Genomic DNA, 9,082 nt, shown 5'->3' with positions numbered 1-9,082 from the left:
TAACTCGTTTTAACTCAACGGTCCAAAGTTCAAAGTTCCATTTGTGAATTAAAAACAAGTTATCTGCTTCCAAGATACAATGGTAGGACAAACATAGGGTACATATTCCCATTCCAAAAGGGAGAAATAGGCTAAAAGAAAGGGGTAACAGGTCTCAAACCAGTCAGAAATCCAGAAGGACCACAATTAGTCGGGTTCTCCAGAGAGACAGAATCAATAGGATGTGTTATAATTATATGAGAGGGATTTATTAGGGGAATTAGCTCACACGACTATGAAGAAAAGTCCCATGATAGGCCATCTGCAATCTGGATGCTGGCATCGTGTAACTTGCAAGAATGTAAAGAAAAGCTGGTCTGGTAGAGGAGGGGGTTGATGACAAGAAAGGGGTTGTTAATTATAGTAAGCTGGGGACTTGGTTTTTTTTAATTTTTATTGAATCATAATTGGTTATACATATTTTGGGGGTTCAACAGTGACATATGTTGATCAAATCAATATTACTAGAATATACATTGTTACAAATCGTACTTATTCTTGACTCCCTGTGAAGGTTAATTCTAGGTGTCCACTTGGTTAGATGAAGGAATGCTGAGAAACCTAGTAAAGCTATCTTTTTAGGTGTGTCCATGAGGTGTTTCCAGCAGAGATTAGTATGAGAGTCTGAGTGGCCTGGGTGGGAAAGACCCACCCTCAATGTGGGTGGGAACCATCCAATCTGCTGGGGTTACAAAGAGAACAAAAGACAGAGGAAAGAGGTGAAGCTCGCTCTTGATCTGCTGCAGCTGGGATACACTCTTCTCTCCTGTCCGTGGACATCAGAACTCAAGACTCTTCAGCTTTTGGGTTCCAGAACTTTCACCAAGGACGCCATCAGCTTCCCTGGTTTTGAGACCTTTGGACTTAGCCTGAGCCACACTACCAGCCTGCCAAAGATGAGCTGCTCCAGGGTCCTGTGTATGGTGCAGGTCACCAGGACTTTGTGCCTGGGAAGCCCATAATCCTCCTGAAATTTATAATGGAAAGGAAAGTTCTTTGAGTTACACTTATGACCTTTGAATCTGTTATCTTCAGAGCTATAAACCTGGTCCACTAGGCTATAAAATAGCTCACTCCAACACATTCTCCCTGAAGCCTGCTCCTTGACGTCCACCCCACACCTGCCCTAAACCAGAGTCTGCCACCATGACAAGGAACCAGAATGGAATCTGGGAGATGGAGAGTAATGACAACTTTGAAGGCTACATGAAGGCCCTAGGTAAGGGGCAGGTGGGGATGGGGTAGGAAGGGGATGTTGGTTGCACTGTGGTCTGCCCCTCTAGACAGTGCCACCATGGAGCTCAACAGACCTATGTGCAAATCTTCGCTCCTCTCACGCACAGCTGTGTGAAATCAGGCAAGTTAAACAAATTCTCTGAGGCTCAGTTTCCTCACCTGCAAATTGGGAATAACAATAAATGAGATAATGATTAGAATGTCCTTAGTACACTGCCCAGTGAAACACTGAATGGAGGGTAACCACATACACATGCGCATGCACACACAGAATAAAACCAAACTTGAGGGGATAACACGATCACTCTTCTGACTGTGATCACCATCGCTTTGATAACCAGTTGGACCTGATATTACCGACAAATGACCCCTGCATTGCTCTTTTGCCAGTCTTGTAACGGGGAAGCTGAAAAGAAGGGGCTAACCAATCTTTTAGCCTAGGGAAAATCAGGCCCACAGAGGCTAGAAGAGGCGTTTATCATACCTCTCAAACAACCATTGCTTATCTGACTTCTGAACTGAGCTCCAGGCCAAGGGCTCTAGTCAGTGGATGTCCTGAGTTGCCTACAGGGTGGGTTTCTTGCGGGACTGGCAGAAAACACGTAGCCCCGTCCAGCCTACAGGCTGTACATGAAACCAGAGTGAGTGGGTCCACAGAGAGGAGCTCACAGTTGCTGGCTCCTCCCGTGCTCCAGGCACTGTGCAAGGAGCTTTGGCTGCCTGTCCTATTTCATTCCTACCGCAGCCTCCTGGTCACCTTTCCAACCATAAAGTCCTCCACAGGCGGAGTTATCTCGCTGGAACTTCCCCCACATGCAGCCTGAGAAAAATGGCTACCGGTGGGGTCAGAGGTTCAATAATTTGGATATCATGGTGGGAAGTCTCTCTAAGAATGGAAATCATGGGTTTTGCTGTGCAATTAACTACTAGCTTCATGAACATTTCCACCTTGTCAATGAACAAGAGCCATGATGTGTTTTGCAATTTATAGAGCTTGGAGCTTCCTTCATGTACTTTAGACATGTTTCCAACACTGAATAGCTTTCTTTTGTCCTCCTGGCTATCACAATTTTACCTGTATATACTTGGGGGAAGAAAGGAAGAGGCAAAAATCCTCCTACCAGAGACCCACACTCAACCCTGTTGCACCTGTGATGTTAGAACCATGAGTGGTCAATGGACATGGCATTCTGATTCTATGCATGGGTAAATAGATTGGAGCATAGCTCAGAACTGTAATTCTGAACCATGATCATGCAGATGAGGAAACCAAACCATAGGTGTCAACATAGCTGGGGCTAGAGCTCAGGGCTTACTCTGTGACCTTGAACCACTTTTTTAACTTTTCAGAACCAAAGTTAACTCATGCACTAACTAGGGATAAGAGCACCTGCCTTGCCTGTCTGTAGGTAATGTTGGATGTAGTTGTTGTTTTGAACAATTGAAAGAAATTGAACAGGGCTGTTTGAAAGTTTCAAGGTTTTAGCGGTATGTTGAACAAGCCAGACTCATGGAATATATTTAGAAAGCAACTTTGTGTCTTTTGCTGCTTATGCTTAAGTAATAAAAAGTCTTGTGGTGACTTTAGGTTTAAAATCCAGTTCAGGTTAGTTTATGGCTCTGCAGTGTGGGCCCCTAAAACCCATCTCTCTAGGCTTAAGGTGGGAGGCCAGCATTCCCACCACCCTCCTGGCCCTCTGGTAGCTGGGGGGATGCAGGGTGCACTGTCAGCTCTCTCCAAGAAGTCCTCTCTAAAAACAGACTTCCTATGNTAATAGCATAGGTGGCAATACTAGCTAAACCCAGAATGTAGAGGCGCTTGGTGCCTGGTTTACCCAGCTGCAGATAGCCCACGTCTCTCCAGGCCCCAGGAACTTGCCCCAAATCAAGACCAGAATGCCCTGTGGAGAAATGCATCAGCCAGGGTCACCTTCCCACTACTGAGCCCTCTCACCTACCCATGGGGACATGGGGATGTTGAGGAGATGCAGGAACTGGCACTGATTGAAGACAGGTCTCAAGAGGCTCAGCCAGAAGCAGGGGAGGTGGGGCTGCTCAATCTAACCTGCTAAAAGCAGCCCAGTATGATTTTCTCCACCCCAGGCCTCAAGGCAGCGGTGCTTCCCGACACTGAGAAGTCAGTGAAGCTTGCCTTCATTGCCCTTTCAGCACCGAGACCCTTGGCATTTGGGAAGTGTGTGTGATCTTTTCAAATCCCTGGATGTGTAAATCCATACAACTAAGTACAATGCCATTCCCTGCCAATGAATTGTCACTTTCTTTAACCCCCAGCAGGAGCTGGCTTTCTCTGTGGGCCTGGCCATTGGTTCAGTAGGGAAGGAGAAACTCTGTTGAGTTGCCAGTCTAGGCAGCAAGCTGGCTTTGTCCCTAGCCCAGTGACACTCCCCACACTGGACTCCCCTGTGACTCAGCTGGCAGCTTCAGCAGACTGACACGTCACGGCAACCTTTAGGATTGCCTCAAATTATCCAAGTCATTAAGTGTTGAAAGACTGAGTGCCAAGGGTCAAAGTGCCTCCTCTCCTGACTTCTTGGGCACTTGGTGTTTCTTAAGACTCTAGATTCTTTCTTGACAGCAAGGAAAGCACATGGTAAACTCTTTAGCCTGGGGAATTTGTCATGTCCTGAGGTCCTCCTTCAGGCCAGGTCAGGGGATGAGGGAGTGGGAGGGGTGGTCATCATTTTAAAGGGGGGGGGCAAGGAGGGAAGATATGAGAAGGAGGTTCCAGTAATGTGAAGGAACGCTGGGGAAAGCCCATGACCTCTGCTCAGGATGGGGAATCACTCGACTCCCCTACCAAAGCTCTGGAAGTTGCCCGTGGAAGCCAGGGACTGTGCCATCTGAAGCAGAACCAAACCTGTTCTCAAGGAGCTCAAACTGGCAAGCAGTCAAGTTACAGTCATGCACAAATGCTGTTCCTGTTTTTGATGTGGCAAATCATTACTATGTGGTAAATCACCCCAAAATGTAGTGGTTTGAAACAACCACAGTCATTTTCTTATTACCTCTCGCAGTTCTAGGAGTTAACTGGTTCTCCTAGGTGGTTGTCTAGGGGGCTGTCACTTGGGTGCAGTTGGAGAGTGGCTAGGGCTGGTGCCATCACAAAGGCCTCCTCACTTGTGTATGTCTGGCAGTTAGTATAGCTGGCAGCTGAGAACTCAGCGGGGGCTGATGACATCTACATGAGCTCTCCCCACGTGGCCTGGGTTTCCTCACAGTGTGCTGGCTGTACCTGAAGAAAGAGGAGGCAGAAGCTGTGTGGCCTTGTAGGACCCAGCCTCAGAAATCACCAGGCATCGCTTCCACTGTATTCTGTTGGTCAAAGTGTCACAAGCCCACCTGCATTCAAAAGGAAGTGACATAGACCCCACCCTTCAGTGGGAAGAATGTCAAAGCCACATTGTAAGAGTAGCACATAGCATGAGAGATATTGTCACAGCCATTTAAGAAAATATACTCTGCCACAGACGGGACAGTGGGTGATTCTGTGCCTTGGGCCTGAAAGGGCTCTGGTCACAATAGAACAACAGGCACAAGAAGAGTGTGCAGAGTGGTGTGTGGGACCCGCACCACGTGCCAGTGGAGGTCCTGAGTACTTCTGGGTGAGGTTTGAAGGAAGGAGAGGCGTGCTCCCTGCAAAGATGTGCACAGGCGCGGCCCCAGGTGCACAGGCCTGGGCCCAGGAGACCAGGAGCTGTACTGCCAGTGGGTGAAGTGCAAGGTGCGGGTAGAAGAAGAGAGTCTGGAAAGGCAACAGGATCTTTAAGGCAGTGTGTCACACGTTTTAAGGATCTTTAAGGAGGTGTGCCTCTCCTGCAAGGAGAGGGTCTGGGGAGAAGTGTATGCCAAGAAGAGAGATGCCTTCACCACTCACTGTGACAGTTATGGGTGAATACAGCAGCAAGACTGTCAGGGAAATGAAGAGGATATGGCGATGGCCCTGGGAAGATGGTGACGCAAAGCTGAGAGGGGTGAGCGGGGAGACGTCCAGAGCAGGAACCAGACTGGATTTGGTGACTGGGTGGGGAAGAGGCAGGAGGAGTCAGCCTAGAAAGTGAAAAATGACCGTGTAACTTTCATCGGTGAAGACGGGGTACATGCTGGAAGGCGTGTGTCCTAAAATTACTGAGATAATGTTCAACTTAGACCCATTTTTAGGAATCTTTATTCCATAAGTTGAAACTATTTGGAAAAACCCCATTCTTCTCTTAATTCACAAAAGAGGGTGAGGATCATTTTCTATGAAGACTATCTTTTTCATTTAAATTAACATGCACAGACTTAAAAGGGCAGTGGCTATGCAAATAGTTCTAGTGGGTCTCTGGAAAGCTCCACCAGGAAGGTGGTGTGAAGTCACACAGTCCCTACCCGAGCCATCTCACCAGGAAATGTTTCCCGAGTATCTGCAATGTGCGAAATCACACCCTGACTATTTAGGATCTCAGAGTCTAGCTTCGAAGGTGGGCATGTGCACAAAGTCTTCTCATACATGATAAGCGCTGTGCTAGAGCTTCACATGCATCACTTCATGTTACTTATTTAGTTTTCAACAAATGTACTGAGCACCTATGACATGTCAGGAAGTGTTCTAGGTATCGGCAATATGTGGGGAGTGAGCAGACAAGTTCCCTGCAGTCATGGAGTTTACATGCTGGTGACAAACAAATAGGAAACAAATAGTTTAAGATGATGTTAGGTAGTGGTGAGTGTTGTAACGATAACAAAAAAGAATGATGGGGTGGAGAGTGACGGGGGTCCGGGAAGGCCATCGGAGGAGGGGAAAGTGGAGCTAAGGCTCCAACACTGAGAAGTGCTGCTCCCGGCACAGGGACCAGCGGGTGCACTGGCTTTGGGCGTGTCCAAGAATACAGGAAGGCCGCGGGGTGGAGAGTGATGGGGGTCCGGGAAGGCCATCGGAGGAGGGGAAAGTGGAGCTAAGGCTCCAACGCTGAGAAGTGCTGTTCCCGGCACAGGGACCAGCGGGTGCACTGGCTTTGGGCGTGTCCAAGAATACAGGAAGGCCGCTGTGCGGGGAGCGTGCTGAACAGGTGGAAGGCATGGGAGGGGATGAGGGGACGGGTGGGCAGAGTTCAGACTGTGCCGGCCTTATGATGGGAAGACAGAGTCAACCCTCTTTATTTTCTTTAAGGATCACTATGGCTACCGTGTGGAGAAGGAACCACAGAAGGGCAAGGCTGAAAGCAGGGAGGCCCGTTAGGAGGCTGCGGCGCTGCCCCGGCAGGAGATGACGGTGGCTTGGGCTAGGGCTGTGCCTGTGCGGCTGGAGAGGAGAGGACGGATTCAGCATATATGAGGATTTGGAGGTGAAGCCAACAGGGCTTGCAGATGAACATGAAGTGAGAGGGAATGCAGGAGGTGATGATGGCTTCCGGGCTTAGGCCTGAATGGCTGGTGCTAGGTCAGCGAGACAGACAGACGAAAGGACTCCTAACCAAACCTTATCACATGAGGTAGTTTATTTCCAGTGAATCTGGAGGGGAAGCTGAAAGACCAGTTTTCCACCCCCATACAGACTAGCAGAGGCTTTATAGCGTTTGGATTTGGGGAGGAAGGGGTTGAGGGAAGAGCCTAAGTTCTGAGAGGAGGTTGGGCAGCTGTTCTGAGCACTAACAGCTTCATGGTTTTTCTATTTTTTACAAGATCCTGTTTTGTACCAGATGTACCTATCAGAGCACACGGGCTTTGAGGGAAAGGGAGGAGGTGGGGGTCAGGGTGAGGGGGCAGGCAACATGGCTGTGCTTATGCTAACTGACTGCGAGCCTAGTATTCTTCCCTTTATACATACATATACATATATAAATGAAGGGAGAAGGGGGTCGGGGTGAAGATCTTTGCTTCTGTATCTGCTTCAAGCTGATTAGGGATGATGAAAGTTACGGGGTGTTTGGGGGGCCCAGTGGTCATCATTGGTATCAAACAGCTTGAAGCGCGAGGACCACTTTGACCTGTTGGGCAGCACTGGACTCTGTGGTTCATCGGATGAAAGCGAAGGGCATTTGAAATAAAAAAGGTCCAATTGTTAAGCCTAGAACTGGAAGCACAAGAGGAGTTAGAAAACGGGTTAGAAAGGAGGCCCCTGGGGCCATCATGACCAGGACATGTCTGTTGTTTGTTGAATTTGAGATGACTTGTCACGTAGTTTTTCTGCTGCATCTCAGACTATTCCAGACTGGTTAATATGAAAACAACTTTCTTCCCCTAGGAAGAGACAGGTACCTCCTTTTTCAGCAGTTAGGATGTCCAGGGCCCGTCTGTGTTGAAGAACCATTCCTGCCAGTGAATCTATTTGATTTTGAATGGTGGTAAGGGTGGAGGCCATTCCATCTAGAGTGTGAGGGAGGACTTTTGACTGTTGTTGGAAATAGGTTGTGGCAGTGGTAACACCAGCTATTCCTGTCCCTAGAGCAGTGGAAATTCCTGGGGTAGCCAGTGTGGGAATGAGGAGTGGAGCAGCCCACTTATGATGGGCCACCGAGGAGGGAACTGTGGCATGAAGGGGAACCTGAACAGTGTGACTGTTTGGCAGTCAGGTAACAGTGGGGATCTGGAACACTAAGGTACAGCTGCCAGGCCAGTTAGAGGGAAGACAGAGGCAGGATGAGGGGCCACAGAGGAAGAAGACACCCAGGTAGTAAGACAGAAGCCATAGGTGACAGTGGCTAGCCATGGGGTTTGCTTGGTGTCCTCCAGGTCCCACACTGAGTAGGCTCTGGAGAGGGTGGCACAAGTTAGGGGCTGGTAGGGAATGTTGGTGGGAGAGAGACAAATGCTGGTTTCCAAGTGAGAGGAAGAAGTGGGTGCTGTCTGTGAGGAGTTGTAGTTGGGAAGATGCGTTGAGAGAGAGAAGCAAGACAGGAAGACTTGTCGAAGCATTTTCACCGAGGCAGTCCTTCCAGCTGGGCACGTGGTGACCTTCACTGGCATAAAGGGGTTGGGGTTGTTGTTTTGGGGGTAATGGTAGGAGCAGGTTTATTCCAGGAGATGGATGGGGAGCCTGAGAAGCAGAAATTGTTCCTCCAAACTTGGGTGGAGAATTTTGTGGTAAGGAATTTGAGGCTTTGGTTGACATTGTTCGGTGGGGAGCTGTTCAACAAAGGTTCTATAGGTTTGGTCCAAAAATAATCGGTGAATGCAAAGGGGTGCTTGAGAAACAAGGTACATATGAGTAGATATGGGGCCCCAGATAGGTTGTATTAGTCTGTTTTGTGTGGCTATAACAAAATACGTGGAACTGGGTGGTTTATAAAGAAAAGAAAATTTATTTTGTTTGTTTCTGAAGCTGGGAAGTCCTAAGCCCATCTGGTGGTGGTGACAGTGACCCAGTGGTCTCACGTTGCAAGATGGTGGAAGCAGAGAGAGCACAGCAGAGATAGACAGACTCTCCTCTTCTTTTTTAAGCCTTCAGAATCACACTCCTGACCACCATTTTTAACCCATTTACTACTGCGTGGTCCTACAATCCAACCACCTTTTCAAGGCTCCACCTTTCAATTACCATAATAGGATCTCCCACCCTCTTAACAGTCACAGTGGGGGCTAAGTTTCTAATACATAAAACTTGGGGGACACAATTAAAGCTTCAGTGAGTTTTGAGGGGACATAATTCAATCCACTTGGGTTTAAGATATTGTATTATCTGGGATGCTATTAGTCATAAGTATGTTTCTAGTCTCCTGGCCACAGACAAGGGGTGAGTGTGTGGGATCAGGAGATTGAGTTTTAGGACTGAGAAAAAATTCTAAGGGTTCAGGGAAGGACTCAGCAG

General features: G+C 48.3%; 1 long non-coding RNA gene across 1 annotated transcript; it reads right to left on the bottom strand.

The window, feature by feature from the left end:
* Positions 1-901: 901 nt before the first annotated feature.
* LOC103604916 lies at positions 902-4,382 on the bottom strand. The gene is made up of 3 exons (XR_551751.1): positions 4,302-4,382; positions 1,350-1,434; positions 902-1,006 (listed from the first exon to the last, which is right to left on the bottom strand). It is a non-coding gene; the product is annotated as an uncharacterized LOC103604916 (long non-coding RNA).
* Positions 4,383-9,082: the final 4,700 nt, after the last annotated feature.

This window comes from Galeopterus variegatus, unplaced genomic scaffold, assembly GCF_000696425.1.
Source record: "Galeopterus variegatus unplaced genomic scaffold, G_variegatus-3.0.2 Scaffold5478, whole genome shotgun sequence".
NCBI lineage: Eukaryota > Metazoa > Chordata > Mammalia > Dermoptera > Cynocephalidae > Galeopterus > Galeopterus variegatus.
The sequence above is the reverse complement of the archived record's forward strand: the minus strand, read 5'-3'. Positions and strand labels throughout refer to the sequence as shown.